We start from the raw sequence: 25,564 nt of genomic DNA, 5'->3' as shown, positions 1-25,564 counted from the left end.
GGGACATTTTTGTGATCAATGTGAGCAATTTCAGACCTGGGATTTCTGTCGCACACGATGGTCTCATCAAATCAAGGTAAATTCATACATCATGAATACATATTAAATTTAGTCACAGGCTCAGGGCTCATGTGTGACATATATTTAAATGAGAAACAACCATCTCTGTATTGATATAATCCAGTCATTCCTGGATCCCCAGGAAGAATTGTTGTATGACTTATAATGAAGGGTAGAGAGCCTGAGGAAAGATGTGGGTAAAAGGATACCAGACAAGGAAGAAGAAATGGAAGAGGCCAGATGGGAAGGCAACAGAAGGGATGAATGAATTAGAAAGGAAAAGGGAATTACAATGGGGAGAACGGAAGAGTGGCTTCCTCTTGACTCTCGCAAACAGATGTTCACAAAAACCCCAATGGACAGAGATTTGTGTTCACCTGCTCACTGATTGAAGAAGTATTTATTTAAAACCTACTTTGTGCCAGGCCTTGTTCTAGGTGCTGGGAATAAGTGTGGACAACAGAGATGGAGCCTCTTCTATCACATAACTTACATTACTGTGTAGAGAGACAACAACAGTAACAACGCAAAAACATGTAAATAAGCAGATTTTAGAGATGAACCTCATGGCTTATATTAATAGTAAATTATCACAAATTTAGTGGCTGAAAGGAGCACACAAATTTATTCCCTCATAGTCGTAGAGGTTAGAAATGTAAATGGGTCAGCAAGGCTGTTGTTCCTCCTGGAGGCCCAGGGGGGAAATCCGTTCCCTGCCTTTACTGGCTCCTGGAGGCTGCCTGCATTTCTCAGTTCAGGGCCCCTGACCCTCCAGCCTTCCTCTTATAAGGACCCTGGTGAGTACATCAGGCCCACTTGGACAACGGAATATTTCCAAACCCTTGACTCAATCACATCTACCAAGTCTGTCTTGCAGGGTCCGCGGAGTAGGACAGGAATGTGTTTGGAGAGTCACTATTCAGCCTTCTCTGGAGCCTTCAGTGGCTCATGCACCTTTCTGCACCTGGGCTGGACCTCAGTCCTCTGACTCCAAGCCCTCTGGTCATCTGTTACCCAGGCAGAATTCCACCACCCTCTAGTCATTCTCTACCTGCTGAAGACGCGAGAGTCCATTTGGTTGTTCTTGGATGTTTTCTACATTTTTAGTTTCCCTCCTTCACTTGTATTGTGTTCTGAAGCTGTAAAAACAAACCTAATTTATTCAAAGGAGACAGTAACTGACAACTGGTTAATACATCCAGCCATTCAACAAGGATTCACTAAGGGCTGGTTATGGGCCAAATGCAGAACTAGAGTGGGAAACAAAGCAGAGGTTGCTTTGCTTTGCTGCAATTCTTAGTCCTGCAGAGAGAGAGATGTTAATGATCTAACACATAGATGACCATGCATTCTACTAAGTGATAAGAAGGAAGTGAAGAGGGTTTGATGACAAGTTATAATTAGGGAAGCTAATTAGACAGGGAGGTCAGGGACAGATTTTTCTGGAGGGAACACTGAAGCACAGACTGAGGGATGAACAGAAGCCTTCCATGTAAAGGGAGTGTGGGCAGAGGAAGACAGGATTGTATGTGGGTGGGTGGGTGGGCTGGGGCTGCTTTTACAGGCAGGGCAAGCTCAAAGGCCCAGAGATGGCAAAGAGCTGGATAATTCAGCTAATTATTTAAAAGTTCATGTGACTGGAGAATAATGAGCAGGAAGAGGGGAATCTAAGATGAGAGAAGCCTGACAGGTCCGGGAGGTGTAGGTCATGCAGGTCACAGAATGTGGCAAAGAATTTGGATTTACTTTTAAAGTGCTTTGGGATTTTATTGAAAGATTTTTAAGGTGAAAGTGATCTAATCATACTTGTGCTTTTTAAAAGATGACTCTGCTGCTGTGAGAATAGATGGGAAAAGTGTCCAAATTGACGCCGAGAGGCTAATAAGGAAGCAGCTGTCCTGGAGAGGGAGATGATGGGAGCTGCACCCAGCGCTGTGCCAGGGAGAGGCAGGACCTGAGAGACAGGGACGCATCCTGCGGGGGGAGCCACAGGATTTGCTGCTGGAGAGACATGCAGATTGGGAGCACCTATGGGTCCAGTCTGACTCGCAAGTAGAACACTTGACAGTCTTGGTGGGCAGAGGGGCTGTTTACTGAGATGGCGAGGAGCAGAAGAATGATGTTAGGACAGAAAATCAATACATTCTTTTTTAGACCCATTAAGATTGAGATTTTTGTGAAATTTTAAGATAAGATTTTCAAATAAGCATTTGGATAAAAAAATCTGGAGGTCAGAGGAGAGCCCTGAGGTCGACATAAATTTAGCATAGCAGTAATATTTAAAACTACGAGGATGGATGAGATCAGGTGGGGAGAGAGTGTGGAAGCAGAAAAGGATGGGGCTTAGGAGCACGTCCGAGGAAATCCATACGTTTAGAGTTGAAGAGGATTCAGGGAGAACGGAGGCTGACAGTCAAGGCCAGAGATGTGGCAGGAAATCAGATATGTGCAGTATTGACAAAAATATTTGTATAACTTCCTCTGACTTATGTAAGCTTTTGTTTTCATTAAGATCTTAAATACCTCTAAAGACCCTTATTATCTTTTTTCTGTTCCTCACATAGTTCAACCCATAATTCCTTTCTCCCCGTCTCACAGAGCTAGTGGGAAGCTCAAATGTGATTTTGTCACTTAAGTGCCAGACGATCATTAAGAAGTAGCTTCCTTTTCATAAAGTTTAATTAAACGTATCAGAATACTGTTTTTGAGTTAAGGGATACTGTTTGCTTAGCATTCAGTTGTCATGTCTTCCAACTCGACTCTGATCCATGACAGTTTTTCAGGTTCTCTCTTTTTTCTGTGACCCTGACAGTTTTGAAGGGTACTGGTAGGGTTGGGGAATTTCGTAGAATGACCCCCAGTATGAGTTTGTTCCTCATTACCTGGCTAGGGTGTAGCTCATACCACAGAGGTGAGATGCCCTTCTCCCCATATCCTGTTGGGAGCACATGCTCTGGTGACATCACTGATGTCTGATGACAATGCTGGTGATGTTAACCATGATCACTTGGTTTAGGTGGCATCTTTCAGATGTTTTCATTGTGAAGTTACTAATTTTTCCATTCCATACTATGTTTTTTTGAATCAGGTCACAAAGTTTGATGATTTAAGAAAGGAATCATGAACACATGTTGAGTTTTGTTTCTTTAAAATGTCAAGGCATTTGGAACCTGCTGTCACCTGGAGACTCTGCAGCCCCTGCTCTGGGCAATGATAAGGCTCACCTGCTTCCCTTCTCCCAAAGATGATGTATCTTGTACAGTTTTCTAGTTTATTGAGATGGGAGGGTGAACCAGATTCCTGTTACTCCATCATAGCTGGAGGTGGAAATCATTATCTTCTTGTTTTAATTTTCAATTTGTTTTTAGCATGATTGAAACTTCCCTCTTTGTTAATATTTGTAATTCCTCCTTTGTCCATTGTCTATTATGAATCAATTGCCCATTTATCTCTCTATAAATTTATATATTTATCTTTTTGTATAAATTTATACGACACATTAAGTACAAAAGGAACAGCTTCCTAAAATATGGAGGGTTTCATTAATATCTCAAATGAGATCTCCTCACTCCTGTGAGAGGACTTCCCCTTCCCACTCCTGGGCAGTACTGTGGGGCTGTCTGTCAGAGATCCTGACTCCCTCCTGACAGATTCATACGTATGGGCCAGTTGAGCCAAGCAGAGGACTCCTTCCTTTAGACGCAGGCCTGTTGTATTACGGAAAGCCAGTCAGAACCATTGAAGGGTAGATTTATGCCTTGTAAGACTAAAGTCCTCTCTCCGTTTTTCTGAGATTAGGAGAACTAAGCACCATGGACGCCTAAGCACTAGATTTGATCTTTTCACCGTCATGACGAAAGCCTACATGAGATCAAAACAGTGCTGTGGAAAGTAGATAAAAGATGAAAAAGGAGAATACAGAACTTTAATGACATTTGAACCCTTGGCTACAGCAATGCCTAAAGTCCACCTTCCCTCAGCATACTAACATTCCATTCCATTCTCTATTCAGCCACTTTGACTTAAGGTCCCGCTACTGAAAACCAAGGTTCCTTAGACGGTTAGGTTTCTGAATGTAACCATGACTACACTACCACGGCAGCAGTACAGCACATTGCTCTACCCAGGGCTTTAGGTGAGGGGGATCCTTGCAGAGCGCCCTTAATAATGATTGGCCTTGAATTAAAGATCAAAGGAGAAAGGAAACCTGCCACTGCATTCTGCATTTTACATCAGCCCACTAGTATCATGCATGTGGAGTGCATGCACATGGTTTGGGATGGTTTGAGGGCTCATGGAAGGAGACACCATAAACTTCTGAGCCTATAGAGAATCATTCCTGACTTAGAGTGTGGGATCAGAAATGCTCAGATGGGTGTTTATGTTTGATCTATTGCATCATTTGGTGACTTTGATTTTACATATGTACAACTTGAGCAAACCATATGTTTTTTAAATCAGTGATTTCTTGATTTTTCCTGTGCTCACCAGTTCTCTCCCAAGCAACTCTCGCGGTGTGCCTGTGGTTCCCCCAGGTCAATAACCCTGACTCCTGTCTGTTGGAGGAGAATCACTATCAAGACTTCTTGAATTAATGCATTTTAAAAGATGTCTTTAAGAAAGTCAGCATTTCTGTGTTATTCCCAATAATGAGTGAGATAGCATATGTGCCTGTATTGCTCAATGCATAAAAACTCTTGTGAACATTTAAAACATATACAACTGCCACACTTGTGGATTTCAGTAAGAAAGTATACTTTAACTCCTCATATTATTTGCCCATTCTCAATATCCTAATTTCATGAGAAACTTTTTTTCATAATAGATTTTCTTTTTCCTTTGGCTGAAATAAAAATAAATCATTTCCAGTCATGGGAAGGCCTATAAGGAAAAAAGCAGACCCCTTTCATTCTTGTTTTTTGGTCCAGTATTTGCTTTTCTGGCTTTTATAGCAGGAAGTCTCTCAGTCTTCTATGTATTTACATTTTGAAGCTCTCTCTGGAAGAAAATTTTTTCTAAGAAGGATCTCTTATTCCAAAATAAGTCAGTCCTAAGCACTATGCTACAGCAAATCTAAGAATATTTGGATGTTATAAAATTTGTCTAACACCGACTTATATAAGAAAAATACAAGTCTGTCCAAGAATATTTTCTCACCCCTCCAAAAAACACTTCACTCTAGGCTGATTGCACAGATGGCAGCCAACAGAATGGAAGAAAGGATACTTACTTAGGAGGTGCACTTGCTTTATCATTGAAATCATTTGATATTGGAATGAAGCAGACTTCTAAAATCTGAGTTGGAAACCAGACGGGGAAATAAAGAATGATCAAAGGTATGCAGTTTGGGAGGAGAAGAGGGAAGAAACAGGGGCCAGAGCTGTGACAGAGTCAGCATCTGGTTTATCACGGAGACTGGACTTAAACTGGGGCCCAGATAGGCTTGGCTCCAAGGATGTGTGACCTGTACTGGGGCACAGAGACTCATGCTCAGAAGGGCCCCATGGTTGGTTTTAAATGTTGCCATCTTGAAATTCTCAATAAATATTGAGCAAAGGAGACACCTTTGTTTTCACTTTGTGCTGAGTCCCACAGATTTCGTGGGCGGTCCTTAATCCCAGGGGGTTCTCCCTGGCCCGCCCCGCTGTTTCATCTCTCATCCCACAATTCTCATTTTCTAGCACCAATAAAGAAGTGAAATTGGCTTTCTCCTTTACAGACCTGTTGTAGCTACAGTCAGGTCCATCTGCAAACTAGATATTACGGCAATCTCCACTCCTTTGTTTCTGCACAACTGTCCACTGAAAACAAATGGAAATCTGCTTTTACCTTGAGTCCCGAAGGACGTGCCCTTGAAACATTCTATTCAAGTTTCTGCTCCTAAAAAATAAATCAACCTCGATATTTGTAAGACTTACCTGTGCAAAGTTCATGCACCACATTCATACTCAGCACCACAGGTAGACACTGGTGGGTATTTGGAGAGGCGAGGAAGTGGCCTGGTGGGCGATGGAGAAGTGGTTACTGCGGGCCGAGTCCAGACCCAGGTGAGAACAGCTGCCTCACGGTTTGGGAGAGATGCTCCTCAACCGTCTCAAGGAGCGAGGAATGGGTACGCCTCAGCCATAAAACACAGGCAACCCATCTCACAGGGTGAGCTTTAGACGCTATAGGGAATGCTTGAAAAGTGCCTAGCCTGATGCCTACCACGTAGTAGATACTTGGTTTAAAAAACATGTCTTCCATTAATTATTGTTGCATTCTCATGAAAGGGAAAAAAGTGAAAACCCATCATCTGACCGGGTCACTAGGGCGATGCTGACTGAGCACGTGACACACAAGCTTCACCTCTCCTCCCGGCGCTGCTGCCACCTTCTGTGTGAGCGTGGGGATTTCTCAGCCTCTCTACAATTCTGATGTCTTTTTTGACAAACGGGAGGGTTAGATGAAATCATTCCTTAATATTCTTCCAACTCCAAACTTTTATTCCAAGAAGCTTACTTTTACCTTTCTTTTTGGTATTAAATAATTGTTATCTTAAAAGAGTAAACAATCCAACTCTTCAGAGGTAATCATTAAAGTTTGATAAATACACATTCTGAGTTTTTTCTAAAATGTATGTTTTAGAATCTTATATATACAATTTCTCTTCTCATACCATGATCTCATTTCATAAAACTATACATACATATACATATACATATAGTTCGAAAACTATATAATTATGTGCATACATACTTTTATGAAATGAGATCATGGTATTTACAGGATTCAGCAAATTACATTTTTGCCTGTATTCATTTTCACATCTAACCCATTCCTTTTAATGACTGAGTAACAGTTGATTATATGGGTCTTTCTCGTTCCCTCTCTCCCCTCCCCCTCCCTCTCCCTCTCTATCCCCACCCCCTCTCCCTCTCCCCTCCCCCTCTCTGTCTCTGCCTCTCTCCCCACCCCCCTCTCCATCTCTGCCTCTCCCCTCCCCCTCCCTCTCCTCTTCCCCTCCTCTGCCTCTCTCCCCTCCCCCTCCCTTTCTCCATCTCTGCCTCCCTCCCCACCCCCCTCCGTCTCTGCCTCTCTCCTCTCCCCCACTCCCCCCTCTCCCTGTCTCTTAAGTGTTTCAATAGGTGAAATTTCTAGATATTGAAATGATTGGTAAAATCCTTATAAACATTTAAATACATTAGATACTAGTAAATTTCCCTCTGTGAAGTTGTGCCAATTTGTGTTCCCACCAAAACAAAATCTACGAAAAGTGCCTGTGTCCCTACACCCCCGGGATCAGTAGCTACTTCCAATATGCTGATAAATTTTTGTCTAGAGGTGGGGCACAAAATATCTCAGTGTTGTTTTAATTAGAATTTTTAATGATTAGCTACAGGGAGCTTCTGTATTACTTATTTGCATTTCCTCTTCAGTGAACATATATTTGATTATTTTCATACATATTACAAGTATTTTCTCTCAGTGTCTCACTTGTCTTTCAATTTCATTCACAGCATCTTTTGCCATCTAGTTTCATATTCTTGAAGCCAGTTTTGTTAAATATTTTATATATCATTCTGTTTTTATATTGTTTAGAAAGACCTTCCCCAACCTAGAATTAGAAAAAATATTTTGTCTATGGTTATTTCTTTATAATTTTGTTTTTTATTCTTTTAATTTGAGATTTGAATATAACCTTAATTTCTTCCAAATGGAGAACCAATGATTTTACCTTCATTTATTGAATGAACCATCCTATTTTCCTTAATTCGATATGTCACCTGTATCGCATATTAAGTTCTGAGATTTGAGTTTCCTCCTGGGCCCTATTCTGTGAACAGCTGTTGAACTGTACAATCAATGTGTGCCTAGATGCATGACGGGGTGAGTGGCGGTCACGAGACTCTGCACAGGGATGTTGCATGAAGGATTTAAGTACTGGCCCCGAATGTTGGCAGGGGTATGTGAGGGAATTTATGGTGTGTGGTGACCCCTGAAGAAGGTTCTGTGTGCCCTTGTACTAGTTTTATGAGGGATGCAGGATACAGGTGGGGAGCTCAGCAAAGTACATGACACCAACCCAGAGAGCTGCAGCTGTGGGGCTGGGGACTTACACCAGTGCGGAGTCCAGCCCAGTCCATTCCCACTCTCTCAGTCCCTCTGCTCTGGGATGGGCTCACCTCTTCCACAGGGTCAGCCTTACACTACTGATTGCCATCCCTGCTGGGGCCAATCCCTGCTTTTCAGAACCAACTCTTGCCTGTTGTTCAATCAAAGGAATTTGGAAATGAAAAATCCAAAACCACTAGAACTTGTGCCTTGCTGCTGCAGCGTCAGGAGCCAGGCTAGAAACGAGACTAGTGTGACTAAAATGTGATAGGAGATAATAATCATGGTTTGGAAAAGAGCTCTGAAAACCATTCTGTTGTCAGAAAATTCTTCCTTCATTGGAATTTCAGAAGGCACATTGCTTCCTCTGGACCATATATACCACATTTTAAGGCAAAGGGAACACATATAGATGAAAGATTCATCTTTATGTATAACCTAAATCTAACTTACATTGAAGAAATTGTTACTTAAGAATTATCTTCAACCCAAGAATGGACCAACAGTTGCCAAAGGGAAAGGGACTGTGGGGAGGGCGGGTGTGTGTGTGTGTGGAAAGGGAGGGATAAGCGGAGATTAAGGGGTATTATGATTAGCACACATAATGTAGGGGGTGCACCAGGAAGGCAGTATAGCACAGAGAAGACAAGTAGTGACTCTATAGCATCTTACTACGCTGATGGACAGTGACTGTATGTGGAGGGGACTTGATAATGGAGGGAATCTAGTAGTCACAATGTTGCTCATGTAATTGTATATTAATGATACCAAAATAGAAAAAAAAAAAGAATTATCTTCGTATTCTCCCTCAATGTTTTAAAGTGTTACGCTTGACTTAAGGATCCAACACCCCCAAAAATTCATCACAAATTGGTTAGGGCTATTAAAATAGCTACCAGGGATGCATACAAACTAATAAAAAGGTAATGATGTGTGTGTGAACATATCCATTAACCCAACTGCTTAAAATTTTATAGAGCACACCATGGGAACCCACTAATCTAATCAATAAACATTTAGAGAATTGTATTCAAATCCTTCAACTAATTCTCCCAGAATAAAACTTGTCTTTCATTCTAATCATTTAAAAAATTCTCCAAAATTTCAAATTTTTGAGCTCCAAATAGGTGTGATCTATTGTAATGATATTTGTATGTGGTACAGAGTTTCTGTGTCTGAAACTGAGTTAGTTCCTTGTACTTGAGGGACCAAATCAAATGCTTTCTTGTAAACTGCTACATGGAGAGGGCCATTTTATTCCTCCCCAGAGGAATTCTTTCGAGTATTTATATGCACTTCAGCTGATATAGCAACAGGGTTTTTGGAGAGGTAGGGATTTTAGTGATTTATGGTCATGTTTTACAAAAGGTTACAATGAATGAAGTGCAGCTGTTGCTCAGTCATTTCTAAGTAACTGGATATCCCGCCTTGTCTGGGATCCTGAAGTCACAGAGGCCTACAGCTGAGTCGGTCTGGGAAAATGCTTCTGGTGAATGTTTTGTATTCATCTGTGTATTTCCAGAACACAATAGCGTGCTATAAGAGATATAAGCAAATTTTAGCCATAGGCCTCTGAGTATAAGAAAGGTTTGTTCATGGTGTGTTGCTGGTGGCAAATGGTCTGGCATAGTACCTATGGTCAGGTCCAGGGTGGAAATGGGAAGTGAGGAGGTCCACATGTCATATTTGAGATCTGAAATCTCAGAGAGTGAGGATTTAGTCTTCCCTTTCTGTGTCACCTCAAACCCAAGAAAGTCCTGAATCTTTCATGCAGGATGACCTTCCCTTTCCTTCCCTTTAATATCATCCTACATTTTCTTCTTCCCTTGAGCCTCACATTTTTTTTTTGAGATTGTTAGACAGTTTGCCCTTTCTTGAACTCGTCATTCTTTGGGAAGTGTACAGCCACGTACTTGCCTGCATTTTCCTATCAGCTTGCCTCTCTCTCTACAGCTGAACGCATACACCGTGGTTCAGTGACTCCACAGAGTGAGTGGGCACATCATATGTGGGTGATTCATTACCTTCATGTCTCCCTGTGTGACCAGTAGAAAGCAGTTTAGGACATAAGCTTGCTTGGCATCATAGGAAGAGGTGCCCTGTCTGCTTAAATGTCACTGTACCAAAATAGATCATAATGGAACTGAAACAGATGTTTTTGTGTTTATTTTCTAGAGTCTTCATGGATATAAGACAATAGATAACATTTTTTCTATTCCACTTCGTCATCTCATTCTGTATGTTTGTAAGCATGATGATCTTCGAAGTAGATTATCTAGAGAGTCTACATCTACACAAAGCCTTGATACTCTAGAGGGTTCTAGGTATCTAGATGAAAAGATTCATCTCAGTACTTACTCCCCAATTTACAGATGTACTGCCACAAATTATCTCAGAGCATGTACCAAACTAACTGTTTGCTTCCTGAAAACCAGGGAGATGGTTATTTTATATCAAATGACTTACACCAACTCTCAATTGACAAGGTAGATTTTGGAAAGTTCTTGAATTGTTTTTCAGTTTCCAGCAATGTTCCGTGGTATTCACCAAGAGGCTACTTGTCAGCATCATGAGTTGGGAGTGGGATAAAGAATACATGAAAAACACCTGTCTCAGGCCTCTGTAGCCATCACACCCTACTTCTGCTCTGCAGACAAGCCCTGTGGTGTCACCCGACTGGTCCCTCACTGCACCTCATATACACTAGTATAGGCCTAGTTAGTGTATATCTCCATTGCTATGTTCAGCCTTTGCCCATCAAAACCATTATATAATTCATGTTATTCCTTAGGACCTTCCTGGTCCTTAATGATGTTCTCTGGGTGATCCTCCAAATCCTTTATTGTCTTAACATATTGGAACTTCTTTCCACTTGTATTATTAAATTTATTAAGTACTAACCATGTGGCAGACACTATTATCATTATAACTCTTAATTCCCACAGTTATTCTAGAAAGCAGGAAGTGTTACTATCCCATTTTACATACAAAAAAAAATATGGAAAAGAGAGCTCAGGTTTCTAACCTAGCACTACAGCCCTCCCTAGTCTGGTGCCCAAATTTGTTTCCACAAAAAAGCCTGCTTCCAAAACATTGCTTCTTTAAGAATTATCTTCTAAAAATATTCATTGCAATTTGCCAATTTAGCTTTGCAAGTCAAACTCCATAACAAACAGGTTGGTGACACATTGGAGGCATGGTGCATAAAATGCTGGCAAGTGCCAGCAGGTGAGGGATGCTGTCTTAAGCTCTGACCATGTCAGCCTTTCTTCAGCTACAGAAATATTCTTAGGAGATACCATGAGAATCACAGACACTGAATCAATAGCATTGTTTGTTCTCAACAAGGACAGAATTCTCTATTAAGACATAAAATTATTAAACAAAATATCTATTAGTTATATCTTCATTACAGATTTAAATAAAAACTAACTCCATTGATACATTATCAGCAGCCTGATATGTAGTAAACATCCAATAAAATATCTGTTAAATGAGTGTCAAAAAGTAGCGAGAGCAGATTTTAAAGAAGTGCAACCTCTCAGGCACAGTTTAAATACTTTTTCTCACTGGTCTGCACTATCCCTGATTTTTCTAAATTCACTTCTGTATAGTAAAACAGAACTTACCATTTTTATCTGGGACTTTGCCTACCATAGCTTTCAAGTGATTACTTGCTTCTTGTTCATCCTGGCATTTTTGAACGCACTGAAAAATACATGAGGGTGATCAGCTGAATTTTCCCTTTTCCTCAGCTGTGCTCCAAAGCTAAAAGATGGATGAACTATAAAGTCATTTTAATATGCTTTTTTCTCTTTTCCTAGTTTTTTTGATATCATTAATGTACAATTACTTGAACATTATGGTTACTAGACTCCCCCTATTATCAAGTCCCCCCCAATACCCCATTACAGTCACTTTCCATCAGCGTAGTAAGATGCTATGGAGTCACTACTTGTCTTCTCCGTATACACTGCCTTCCCCGTGTCCCCCCAGTACATCATGTGTGCTAACCGTAATGCCCCTTTTCCCCCTTCTCCCTCCCTGCCCCCCCATCCTCCCCAGTCCTTTTCCCCTTGTAGCTGTTAGTCCGCTCTTGGGTTCTGTGAGTCTGTTGCTGCCTAAACTAGTTTTTAATCATCAAAGTAATCCATGAACACAGTAACAAATTTCAAACAGCAAATAATGTATGAAATATGAAGCCAAAATTTCTTCCTTTTACCACCTCCTTGTGGCTGCCCCTCTACTCTGCCTCCACTGACAGAATCTTTTGTAACCTTTTTATCTGACTTTATCCTTCTTATTGCTGTCATTATGCTTCTATGTCTGGATGTACAAACTGTAGACATTGTCCGTTGAGCTTCTCCAATGAACCTGGAAGAAGTGATCACATTAAGTTTCTTTCCACTGCTCTTCCTCAGGAACCTCACAAATATTTTGTTATACCTTCATTTTTACAATTCTAAGGTGTATAAAAACCTATCAGTCTATCTCTATACGTATCACCTGTCTGCCTTTCTGTCTATCCATCCATCTCTATATTCTGTTACATAAATATAAGTCCTCTGTGCTTTGCCTGGTAAGATAATATGAAAAATGAAACCCCAAATGGCATGTTCAATATAAACATGTCAACATTATTCCCTGTAGAATCAAATATTATGTCAGAAGAGACAATGAGAATTCTGTAGCGCTAAAACTTCACCACTCATAGGAGAAGCTCCAAGAATCAAGGCCTAACAATCCTCTTTAAATTCTCAATTCTGGGTCACGCGAGTTACCAATATTTCTTACATCCCACCCTACCCTCATCCTGAGATTCTTATTTTGATTGCTCCTCTCTTGCCAAATTAAGGTTTAAATTATAGGATATATGCCTAGTAAACTTCTTAAGTTCTTGTCTGAAAATGTGTTTGAAAATCTGTGGTGTAAAATTTTAGATTCAAGATCTTTGCCTTAAAAATTTTGACACTATTGCTCAATTCCTTTTGCATCCACTGTTAGTGATGAGAAATCTCAAGGCAATCTGGTTCTATTCTCTTGTAGGTAATCTGTTTTTTCCTCTCTACTTTGAGGATTCTCTCTTTGCTCTTGGGGATATGACTGTTCAGTGGGGTGTACCTACACAGGAACATTTTCCATGCTGTCTGGCACTTGGCAGGCTCAAGGCCAAAAGCTGAATATGGAGACTTGCTTTTATTAATCTCTTAGCTTATGTCTCTGCTGCTACTCAGGAATCCTACTTCAAAGACTTCTTTCCTAGGTTGAGGGAAATTTTCTCCATTCTGTTATCCATACTGCTAGATCACAGCTTACCATGTAAATAATTAGATGTGTGCATTTAATAATCTGTTCTATCCAGTGATTACACCTTAATTCAATGATTGTGTATGTGTTTTTTAAAACCTTTTTCTTTTTGTCATTGCTTTTTTTTTTAAGCACTGTGTTTTTATGAATATAACAACCTCTGGAATTTTTCAGAAAATAGACTTTATAAAAAGTCCACTTCTGGTACCTGAACTATCTTTGCTTTCTCCAAGGCTCTGTTTAACTTGGAGCTTCCCTTTCACGCTTCTGATTTTTTTTTACATGTCTGACAACCCTTGGTGATTAAATCATGGTGAGTAAAGAACTTTGTTGCTTAGTATGAATGGCTGGGAAGGGGCCTTTCAGAGACCAGTAGATCCATTTTCTTAATGGAGCTTTCTTCTGACTCGGTGGTCTCACCACAAGCTTTGTGTGCTGGGACAGGGCATTTTGATGAGTAGGTTTTCTTTAAGGCTAAACAATGGGCAACAGAGAGGCAAAATGGGGTCTCCACAACTGACAATATAGGGGGGAACCTGACTCTAGAAGTGGGGTGCTTTATTACTTTAGTCTTGGGTGCAGCTGCTCATTCCTTTCCTTCCTCCTTATCCACTCCCTTTCTTCTCTTATTTCTTTACCTTTTTTTGACATCTGGCTGTAACTCAGGCACTGCCATGCTTTCTCCTCTGCCACAGAACTTGTGGTGTCTTGTGCTGTAATTTCTCTTCTCTGATTTCTCCACCAATCCTATACCAGCTGAAATGTGTCAAAATGTCTAGTCCATTGATGGCACTTTTCCTGTTTTGCAGTGTTATTATGGATTGGTTCTTTTAGAAATATATCCTCCTGTCATTTCAATGGAATTTTGGAGGAGAGGATGGAAGGTGGGAGAAGAGGTCAGATTCCTTGGTTGAACTGATATTTTGAACAGGAAGTCTGAAGTCCATTTAGAAGTGCCTACCATTTGTGTTAAAGCAAACTGATTGATTCAGTACAAAACATATCTTTTGTTCTTGCTCAAATGTGGATTTTTTCAAAGACCCACTTTCCCTCCAAAGACCCTGAAAAAGAAAAAGAGTTTTAATAGATATAATGAACAAGTCAAGCATTTCTAACAATGATTTTATGAATTGGTATTTGAATATTAGAAGGCAAATTAAAAACAATAAATATGATGGAAATTTTCATGAACCTTACTTCGACTCTTCCTCTAAAAGTCCTATTTTCTACGCCAACCAAAATGCAAAGAAAAACTAACTCCCTGAGTGCCAAAATGACCAAGTTTATTAGGATTCTAATAGCTTCCTTAATTAGGTCACCACACCTGAAATTTCCTGTATCCATTTCCCTTTACAAAAGGGAATGTTTACTCTTATAAAGCTTTTACTCCTGCAGTATGCCCGGTAATTAGTTCTGTGTATCATTTCTATATTGAGAAATGAATTAACCCTAGTCCTATGCTGAAGGTCCCCATCTCCCTTACAGATTTGCTTTTTGTGTGTGTGTGTGTGTGTGTGTGTGTGTGTGTGAAATAGATACTTCATTTCCTTCCAGAAGTATTAAATGCAGAATACTATGAAAGGCACAGCTTCAATAAAACTGTGAAACCATGAGAACAATGTAATAAATGCAAGAGGAAGGCTCTGAAACAGAGGGAGGTTCGGGAAGGACAGGAATGAGGATAACCCAGAAGGCTGCCCCAGCGAAGGGAAGCTGCTACAGCAGCTCTCACAGGGCAGAGCCCCAGGGAGGCAGCCATTCCGCAGCCTGATGAGGGATCTTTGGCAAGAGATAACAGCCAGTGAAGAAGGAAGTGGCTGTTCATTCCCCCTCCCAATGAACATCACCAGGAGCATCAGCAGTGTGTGTGCACATGCCTCCCCCCCCACACACACACATGCATGCTCACATGCACATGCAGAACACATGTAAGTAGTTGCCATCTGTCAGGATATTTTAACATCAGTCTTATTGAAGTTCCTTCTCAACAGTTCACTTGTCTCCCCTTCCTGTCAGAATACCCAAGGAAACGGGGCAGAGAAAGCCTCATTAGTGAGGCTTCAGTCAATGACCAGCAAGGAATGACTAAGCCAGGCTGTAAATCCGAAGCACCTACCTGTCTAATGAATCAGTCTTATCCAAAAAATAGGCTTTGCAGATGAGACCCACCCAGCGTTAGCTATGACTCCCTTACTGCTTTCCCCAGATTACCAAAGAAAGGAAAGATACAGAGTTGTGAAGGTAGAAAGGAAGAATTCAAGTAAGTAAACAAAAGTTCCCTCCTTTTCTGGGGTGTTTAGCCCAGTGTATTGGCATCTCAGAGTTAAGCCATCAAGTTCAGACAGAAGAAAAGAGGATTTCTACAAAGACCAACTCAAAGACATTCTGGCTACAAGTGCTTTAACTCTTCCAGATCACTAAGGAATCATTTGGGGATGGCTCCCAACTTTGGAAGCTGAACCTGGCAAATCCTCCTTCCTTCTGTCTTTTTCTGCCATGGCACCACTTTCATTATCATATGAAATAGCAATAATGACAGAAACAATTTCCATTCATAAAGGTCAAATATTTGTGAAGAACTGTGCTAGCCTGACTCCATAGCCATGTGCACCTCTTGTTCTCGTGAGTGAGCAGCACACAGAAAGGTTCTTTAATCAAATATGCTCTGGCCTAAGAATTTTAGAGCTTGAGGAGAACTAAGAGGTGGTCTCACCTAAACTCTTCATTTCATGGACAAGGAATTAGAAGCCCAGGGAGGTGAATGATGGGTCGGGATGGTGACAGTAGCAGAAACACAGGTCAGAGCTTCCTGATTCCCGGGAGAGGACCTTTTCCAGGACGTCGTCTTGCTACATGGGAAAACAGTTAAGTGAGATGATCCTTTATAAATTTACCAGAAACTTTTAAGACTTTTTTTTTTAACTTTCATCTTTTGGACATGTTCAGCCTCCACCATGGACAAATGAGTATTTTTGGTTTAATTCAGAAGAGAAAATTAAAAATACTTTGACTAGAATTAATCAGCTCCTGGACGTGTTCCAAAGCCAATTATTTTCACGTACTAAATTTAGTTCAATTTAAAATGCCATGATTCAGTAAGGTTTCTATCCAGCTCATTCCGGTTCTTCTTTCTGTTGCTTTCTTCAGGAGTCACCTATCCTGTCACCCAGAGAGTCCTCACTGAAGTGTTTCCCTTCAGATTCTTCCTCTTTGGTTCTCAGGAAGAAATGCGTCTACTCCAAAGCAAAACTGGACAGTGTTCCCAGGCTAAGTGATAAGCAAGTTTGTCCTTTTCATTTCAGCCTTAAAAAAAAAGTCAGAAGCATGGGGTCATCCTTGATCTTCCCTTTCTTCATATCCTTCCCAGCCATGGTTTAGTTCTGCCAATTCCATGTTCAAACTAGTCCCCAAATCCAGTGCTTCTCTCCTCCTGCCGCCATGACTGAGTTGGTCCCAGCCATCAATCATCCCCTCCAGCTCAGATCGCTGCATCGGTCTCTCGGCAGGCGGATTCCTTGCCTCTCCTTTTGCGCCCCTGCCAGCCCCCTTTCAGCACTGCAGCCACCGAGATCTCTAGACTGCAACTCAGCCTGTGTCCCTGTCCCTTTTCAATATGTCAGTATCTCAACACTTGGAGTAGAACAAATTTCAAATGCTTCAGTTAGACAAAGCCCTCCGAGGTCTGAGCCCTGCAGCTTGGCCGGCCCCGTTCCGCCTCATGCTCTGTGTTCCCACCCCAGTGGACCGCTTGTATGTGGTGTCCTGGCCCACCTGTTCTCTGGGCCTTTGCATGACTGTTACTTCTTTTCAGTTACCTCTCTTCTTCACTCCTCCTCCTCTTTTTGCCACAAACTTCCCCTTTTGACCAGCTCCTTCTGAGTTTTTCATTCTCAGTTAAGCATCCATTCTTCTGGGAACCCTTCCTTAGCTCCCTCCCCCGGACTGAAAGAGGTGCCTCTCGTAATATTCCCATCACCCCTCTGCTTACAGCAGTCACGGGACTTAATCACACTGGAGAATCACTGCCTCTTGCTTGCCTGTCTCCTCCTCTGAACTGTAAGTTCCTTGAAAGATAGAACAGAGTCTTCTTCAACACCTCCCAGGCCTAAATCAGGGGATTATGAAAATACAGTCTGAAGCCCAAATTATGAGTCAGCTTTGAAGGGACATTAACTTACCCATATTAGCAAGCCCTGGCATATGCATCCACAGATTTATTTTAATACTGACTAAAGACTTACACAGATCTCTACAAATCTTGAGATCCAGATTGAATTTAATGAAGTCCCAAGTTCATAGCCTAGAGAATGTCTGGGATTCCCCCAAATTTTAGTATCTTGCTGGTGCTGAAATTTCTCAGATCTCCTTGCCTCTGGTGTCTGGCATGGTCACATGCTATGTCTGTACTTCACTGCATTGACCTAGATGTGAAACTCAACATATATTTGAATCCCACAAAAAAATGCTCTTTACAACAAACTTTAATGAGCAACATGTACTTGACTGATAGTTTGGAATCAGAGATGAAGGAGAATTTATATTGCAGACACTTTCTAACATCGTTAGAAAAAGTTCCTAACACAAGCCAATGTGGACTGCTCTGTCTTCCCCGTTGTCCATGTCACTGCCACGTTCTCCGTGTGCCCTCCCCACCATGTGCACACTGGTGCATTTATGTGCATGGAAAAGCCGCTGAGGGTGGGGGATTAGAGAATGCGAGTTTAGAGAACGGGTTCTGGCATCGTACTTACATCTCTGTTACTTCAGGAAAATTATTTTAACTGATTTATGACTTAGATTCCTCAATGGTAAAAGAGGAATAAGATTACTTATTATATAAGATTGTTGTGTGGATAAATAAAATAATAGACAGTAAGTTCTTAAAATCTGCATAGCACACAAAGTGCGCTCAACTATTGTTAGTAGTTTGTATTGTTCCACCCAAGCACATCAAAGTATTCTGGAGACCTACACTCTAATTTAGAGGGAGCAGTATTTTTCTTTGTAACATCATTAACCACGTTAGTTATTAAGTGTTATTACAATGTACATGCACAATAGATGGAGCTTTTCAGAATTTACTTAGGACTCTAATTCAACATCGTTTGTCTAAGATACAAGTGTCACTCAAGGGCAGCTCTCCTACTCGTGGGTGGAGCCAGGTCATTGGAACACAAAGTTCAGGTGACTCCCTTCTCTCCCTCTTAATGTGCTTCATAGATGATCATAAATCATTTGCTGCTTGTGATGTGAGTCCTTAAAATAACTTGGAACATGTTATCCACATATAATAATAAAATTGCTAGGATGGTTTTAAGTTAATAGTTAACCAGCTTTATAATAAAGACTGTATGTATAATTTTACACTGTTTTCTTCTAAAGTAAATAATAAGCCATCTGTATATGTTACAGTCCAAGAGTTTACCAAAATTTGTCCTTCTCAACTTCTTTTCTATCACTCAACATTTTTTCCCTGGAAAATGAGAATGGGTTAAATAGGAGGGCTTTGCTACTTTCAATTCCAGCTATGTAGGCAGTGGCTGGAAAATCTCAAATTCTGCTTTCCCAATGTTTGATACTGTATTTCACACTAGGAAGTATTCAAGAAATACTATTGAATTAATATAAAATACATTTTCTCCCATATCATATAAATGGTTAGACTCCTCCCCAAATATGCCTACATATCATCTGTCTTCCAGTTGGACATTATATTTTGTAAGTCATGCTGCCAATAAATGGTTTCTCACATAGATTTAAGGAATATTTTCTGAAAATGACTGATGTCTTTGAATATTTATTCAATTTAGTAAATATTCATAGAATGCCTACTTTATGCCAAGCACTGTGCCAGATGTTGAGAAACAAAAGTATTTAGGACTCAGTTTCTACCTACAAGTAGTTCTCAGTTCAGTGAAGAAGACTGGCACACATCAGGTAACTATTTAATAACATGCAAGTCCAGCAAGCGTGGTATTCATAGATCTAAAGGGGGTAACCAGGAGAAAATCCTAATCTGATCTGGGTGGATTGGGGAAGAGAGAAGTCAGGGGTGACTATAGGGCTCACAGTGCCTGAACAGATTTGTAAAATGGTAGAGTCTAAAGCCATGCTAAGGAATTCAGGCTTTATCCTATTAGGTGTGGACAAGAAGTTAATGAACACTTTCAAACAAGTTAATAATAATTGGATCTGTTTTTAAATAAGTCCTTCTAGCAATTTTCAGTGCGTGGAAAGTTTAAGGGGACAAGAATGAGGACAATGAGATTGTCCTCTAAGTAGTGGTGAAGATAAAATGCAACATGGGAGGTGAGTAAAGGGATGGACAGGAGAAAACTGTAAGAAGTGATTAACTTGGTACTGGAGTAAGGAAGAGGGAAGAGTCAAGAATTCAAGGTGGATGCTAAAACCAAGACCGTAACAGGAGCAGATGGCAGCGGGGAGAAGGCTGCTAAGTATTTGACATGTTTTGGAGGTGCCTCTGGGACATCTGAGTAGAAATATCCAGCAGACCTTCGGATAAATGGATGTGAAGTTTGAGGCATTCTAGGCTAGAGGTATAATTTGGGAGTAAGTTAACCACTTCTTCTTGTGACCCACTATAAATATCCTGCTTGCAAATGCTGTGCAAAAACTCACTCTCCCGAGTTGGAAACTGGCATATGACTGGCTCACAATGACATTCACACTAATTTCTCCTAGGGTTTTGTGAGACTTTGATACTTTTAAGCAATATAAAGCATGAAAGAAGTATCCCTGAATAAGGGAAACAATGACTCTTTCATGTACTCATTAGGAGAGGAGAGCCTGAGGACGGAATTCTCATGTAACTGCCTCAATTTCTCTAAAACTCAGTGTCAGATGGTGCTAGTAAGGTTTCAACCAACTGCTTTGCTGGATGTTGATATAATCAGTTGAAATAATGCAATCTTAAAAAGAAAAATACTTCTGCTGTTGGTAGAGTTTAAAAATACCATGATGTTTCATGGTTTAGGCTTAAGTACCTGGCTACTTATAATTCCTTAATTTTTTTTTATAAACAACGTGAGAACATTATAGCAAAGAAACTGAAACTAGGAAAGGAATTAAATCTGCAGGAGCTTTATTTTCATGTATTCAGAGGCCCGAGCTTCATTAGGAAACAGGATTCTGTGGTCAAATAAAAATGGCAAATACTATATTCTGCATTTCCCTCTTGGAAATGTGTGACGTTTGAGGAATCTTCAGATGTAACATGCTGTCCAGTTGCGGATTATCTATAGTATCCATAGATGTAAAATTGTGTGAAAAGTCAGAGCTGGAAGATATTATAGGACTGTGAGATTTTATTTCTGGAGAGATCTTGGAGGTCATCATCTAATATCCTTATTTTGTAGAAAAAAGTTTAAAACTCACAGAAGGAAAGAGATTTGCCTAAAATCACATAAGCAGGAAAATATTGGATTGCAATCCAGGTTTTCCAACTAAAGATTCAAGATGCATACATGATAAAAGTGAACAGTTTGGCAACTGATCCATGAAGTAATGCGACAATCAGGGGTTGGAAGGAAGAAAGTGTTGCTCCCTATACTTTATCTGAATTGACTAATATAAATTCCCTAAGACAAAGCTGTGTTGGATACCACTTAGCTGTCATCACTGACCCAATCGTAGCTATTTTTAAGGTAACTGCATTTTTAAATGATTGAACAGTTCCCAAATATTTGTTTAGCTAGATCCTTAACTTTGCCATCAAAATATATGTCTGGAGAATTAACATATAAACTTCAACCATAAAAGCACTAGAAAAATATTGTCAATTAAAAAAAATTCTTAATGGTAAGTGCCTTTAAAATAGGATATAAACCATAAGTCATAAAAGAATCATTGATAAATTTTATGACATAGAAATTCTAAACTATGTATTAAAAGAAATTAGAGTAACATTAAAATATGGGGAAAAAAACATTTGCAACTCAGTTGACAGAAAAAAGAACCACTTTGTTTAACAGAAAAAAAACCTTTACATTAAGGTTAAGAAATAAACAACTCAATGATAAAAGAGGCAGGGGAACTGAATAAACAATTCTTGGGAAAAAAAATAAATTGCTCAAAAGCAGATGAAAAGTGTTCATCTTCTCCCATAATTGAACAACAAAAGAATATTAGAGCACAGAAACATAATTTAAAAAATATCTGTGACAGAATTTGAAAATGTGAAGAAAGTCATTGCTGGGGTGAGTGCAGGTACCTAGACACCTTCACACCTTGTTGGTGAGGGGAGCAAGTAGCAGAATCATGTTGAAGAAACCCTTGACATATCCATCAGATAAAAATACATGCTCTTGTGGCTCAGCAATACCATACATTACAATATGGACTTGAATATCCATTCTTGGAAAACACATTCATTGAGTACTTACTCCGTAGCAAGTTCTGTTCTAGGGGCTGGAGACAAGTGATGAACAAAGAAGTATGCTAAGATATGTAGTAGGTTGGGACTTGTAAGGCAAGGAAATTCTCAGGATTTGTGATAATATAATAGAACATACTCTGACATAGGAATTAGGAAGTCTAATTTTAATTTTGTTTTGTGGTCAAATTAATGAGTAAACTTGTGCTTCAGTTTTATTTTCAGTTAAAACAAGGATTTTAATGTATTACCTCTACAGTTCTATTTGCTATTAAAATATTTATGATTTGATAGTCCTTTCTGGACTGCTACAAAAAATTCTGTGCCAACAACTTGGACAACCAGAAGAAATCAGTAAGTTCTCAGAAATATACAATCTTCCAAAACAGAATCAGGAAAAAATAGAAAATATGAACACATTGATAGGTAGTAATGAAATTGAATCAGTATTCAAAAAACTCCCAACAAACAAAGCTCCAAGACCAGATGGCTTCACATTTAAAGAAGAGTTAATACCCATTCTTCTCAAACTATTCCAAAAATTAGAAGAAGAAATAATGCTTGTATATTCATTCTATGATGCCAGCATTACCCTAATACCAAAAGCAAAGACATTACAAAAAAAAGGAAAATTATAGACCAATATCCCTGATGAACATACATGCAAAAACCCTTCACAAAATATTAGCAAACCAAATTCAATAGTACATTAAAAATATCATTCCAATATAACTAAGTGAGATTTATTCCAGGGTTACAAGGATGTTTTAATATCAATAAATTAATCAACATGATACATCATATTAACAAAAGGGAGGATAAAAACTATATGATCATCTAAAAAGATTGTGAGACAGCATTTGAAAAAATTTGACATCCATTCATGATTAAAAACACTTAACAAAGTAGGTATAGAGGGAACATACCTCAACATAACAAAGGTCATATATGCAAGACCCACAGGTAACATCATATTCAAGGTAAAAAGCTGAATGCTTCCCCTAAGATCAGGAACAAGACAAGGATGTCCACTCTGGCCATTTCTATTCAACATATTACTGTCTATCTTAGCCATAGCAATTAGGCCAGAAAAAGAGATAAAAGGCATACAAATTGATAAAGAAGAAGTAAAACTGTTAATATAGAAAACCTTGTAGATCCACCAAAAAACTATCAGAACTAAGAAATCAATTCAGTAAAGTTACAAGATACAAAATTAATATACATGTATATGTTGTGTTTCTATACGCTAATACAAACTAGCAGGAAGTGAAATTTAAAAACAGTCCCTTTTATAATTGCATCAAAAAGAATAAAATATCTAGGAATAAATTTAACCAAGGAGGTAAAAGACCTATACTCTGAAAACTATAAGACAATGATGAAAAAAACTAAAGATGACATAAATAAATGGAAAGATACTCTATACTCATGGATTCAAAGAATTAATATTGTTAAAATGTCTATACTACTCAAAGCAATCTACAGATTCACTGCAATCTCTATCAAAATACCAACTACATTTTTCATAGAACTACACTAAAGAACCCTAAAATTTATATGGAACCATAAAAGACTGAATAGACAAAGTAAAAAACAAAGCTGGAGGTATCACACTAACAAGAAAGCTATAATAACCAAAACAGTATGGCACCAACACAAATATAGACACATAGATCAATGGAGCAGAATATAGAGCCTAGAAACAAACCCACATATACATGGTCAATTAATTTATCACAAAAGAGGTAAGAATATACAATGGGGAAAAGATAGTCTCTTCAATAAATGGTGTTTGGAAAATTGGACAAGTGCATGTGAAGAATGAAACTGGGCCACTTTCTTTTACAATGCTCAAAAACAAACTCAAAATGGATTAAAGACCTAAATGTAAGACCTGAAAACATAAAATTCCTAAAAGAATACAGGCAATAAGCTCTCAGACACTAGCCTCAGCAATATTTTTCCGGATTAGTCTCCACAGGCAAGGGAAACAAAAGCAAAAATAAACAATAGGGATGACATCAAACTAAAAAGCTTTTGCACAGTGAAGGTAACCATCAACAAAACAAAAAAGCAAACTACTGAATGGAAGAAGATACTTGGAAATAATATATCCAATAAGGGGTTAATATCCAAATATATATATATAAATTCATGCAACTCAACACCAAAAAAAACGCAAATAATGTGATTTAAAAAATGGGCAGAGGACCTGAGATATTTTTCAAAGAAGATATACAGATGGTCAACAGACACATGGATAGATGCTCAACATCACTAATCATCAGGGAAATACAAATCAAAACCACAGTAAGATACCACCTCACTCTAGTCAGAATGGCTAGAATCAAGAAGACAAGAAGTAACAAGTGTTGGCAAGGATGTAGAGAAAAGGAAACTATTGTGCACTCTTGGTGGTAATGTAAATTGATGCAGCCACTTTGGAAAATAGTATAAAGTGTCCTCAAAAGGTTAAAAATAGAAATACCATATGACCCAGTAATTCCACTCTGGATGTTTATCCAAAGAAAGCAAGAACATTAACTTGAAAAGATACATGCGCCCCTATGTTCACTGCAGCATTATTTATAATAGCCAAGCTATGGAAGCAATCTAAGTGTCCTCTGATGGGTTAACAGATAATAAAGATGTGGTACATATATACAACTCAGGCATAAAAACAGTGAATCTTGCTATTTGTGACAACACCGATGGACCTTGAGGATATTATATTAAGTGGAAGAAGACAAAAAAGACAAAGAACTTATGATTTCACTTATATGTGAAATCTTAAAAAACAAACAAAACCAGAAACAGACTCATAAATATGGAGAACAAACTGGTCGCTGTCAGGAGGGAAAGCATGGAGGAGATTGGGGTAAACAGATAAAGGGGATATTAACTTGTTATAAAAGAAATAAGTCACAGGGATGAGAAGCACAGCAAAGGGCACATAGTCAATAACACTGGAAAAACTTTGTATGGTGACATGGTAACTGCACTTCTGGTGAGCATTTTACAAAGTATGTGGTTGTCAAATAACTATGTTGTACAGCTGAACTAATATAATATTGTATGTCAACTATACTTCAGTTAAAAAAAAATCCTCTCTTGAGATTTAAAGCAGAACCCATATTTAGTTAAGAGGGGAAAGGAGTCCAGGTCTTGCTTCCACCCAAGACATCTGAGAATTAAAGGGCTCACAACTTCAAAATGGAGCATTTTCTCAATGATCTTTGTAGAGCATAAACTCTACTTGATGGTAAATGATCTAAAACATAATCTGTAGGAAAAGAAAATACAGATATAAACAGAGCACAAAAAACACACCTATTTAAACAATAACACAATATACATCACACAGCTATTTGCTGTTAAGTCCTATTTCACTCACCTTAGTGAATCAGGACTCCTCTGTGGTGAGGGTGATTCAGTGGAGACTTTCAGAAGGGCTGCTCTAGGCATTTTGCTGGCTGTTGGTCCCAGAGTTTGATGCTGACTTCTTAAAGCCTCTTTTTTAAAGTGGATTCTGGCTAATTTTGCCCCTGAATTTTAATTCCTCAAGAAGAGACTTCTAGCATCTGTTCACAGCATAACCTTTATTTCAAACTGTTCCCATCCATGGAACAAAGTACATCTTGCCATTTGGCCAGCATATGGTCATGGTATTTAGGAAGCAACGTTTCCCATATCAACTTGCTTCTCTCA

At 39.3% G+C, this 25,564-nt stretch overlaps 1 long non-coding RNA gene across 3 annotated transcripts in view; it reads right to left on the bottom strand.

Annotated features, from left to right (window-relative positions):
* LOC140845884 (uncharacterized) overlaps positions 1-25,363 on the bottom strand; it is a 36,580-nt gene extending 11,217 nt beyond the window's left edge. Inside the window, exons 1-7 of one of the 3 annotated variants that reach the window (XR_012124794.1) lie at positions 25,251-25,363; positions 16,175-16,310; positions 14,100-14,522; positions 5,979-6,059; positions 5,782-5,861; positions 5,291-5,355; positions 2,985-3,942 (exon numbers count right to left, since the gene is read on the bottom strand). This is a non-coding gene — a long non-coding RNA (uncharacterized lncRNA). Of the gene's footprint in view, positions 1-2,984; positions 3,943-5,290; positions 5,356-5,781; positions 5,862-5,978; positions 6,060-14,099; positions 14,523-16,174; positions 16,311-25,250 lie in introns of those variants that run through there. The other 2 variants (XR_012124792.1, XR_012124793.1) reach the window with 2 other exon arrangements.
* Positions 25,364-25,564: the final 201 nt, after the last annotated feature.

The sequence above is a fragment of the Manis javanica genome, chromosome 13 (genome assembly GCF_040802235.1).
Source record: "Manis javanica isolate MJ-LG chromosome 13, MJ_LKY, whole genome shotgun sequence".
Lineage (NCBI taxonomy): Eukaryota > Metazoa > Chordata > Mammalia > Pholidota > Manidae > Manis > Manis javanica.
The sequence above is the reverse complement of the archived record's forward strand: the minus strand, read 5'-3'. Positions and strand labels throughout refer to the sequence as shown.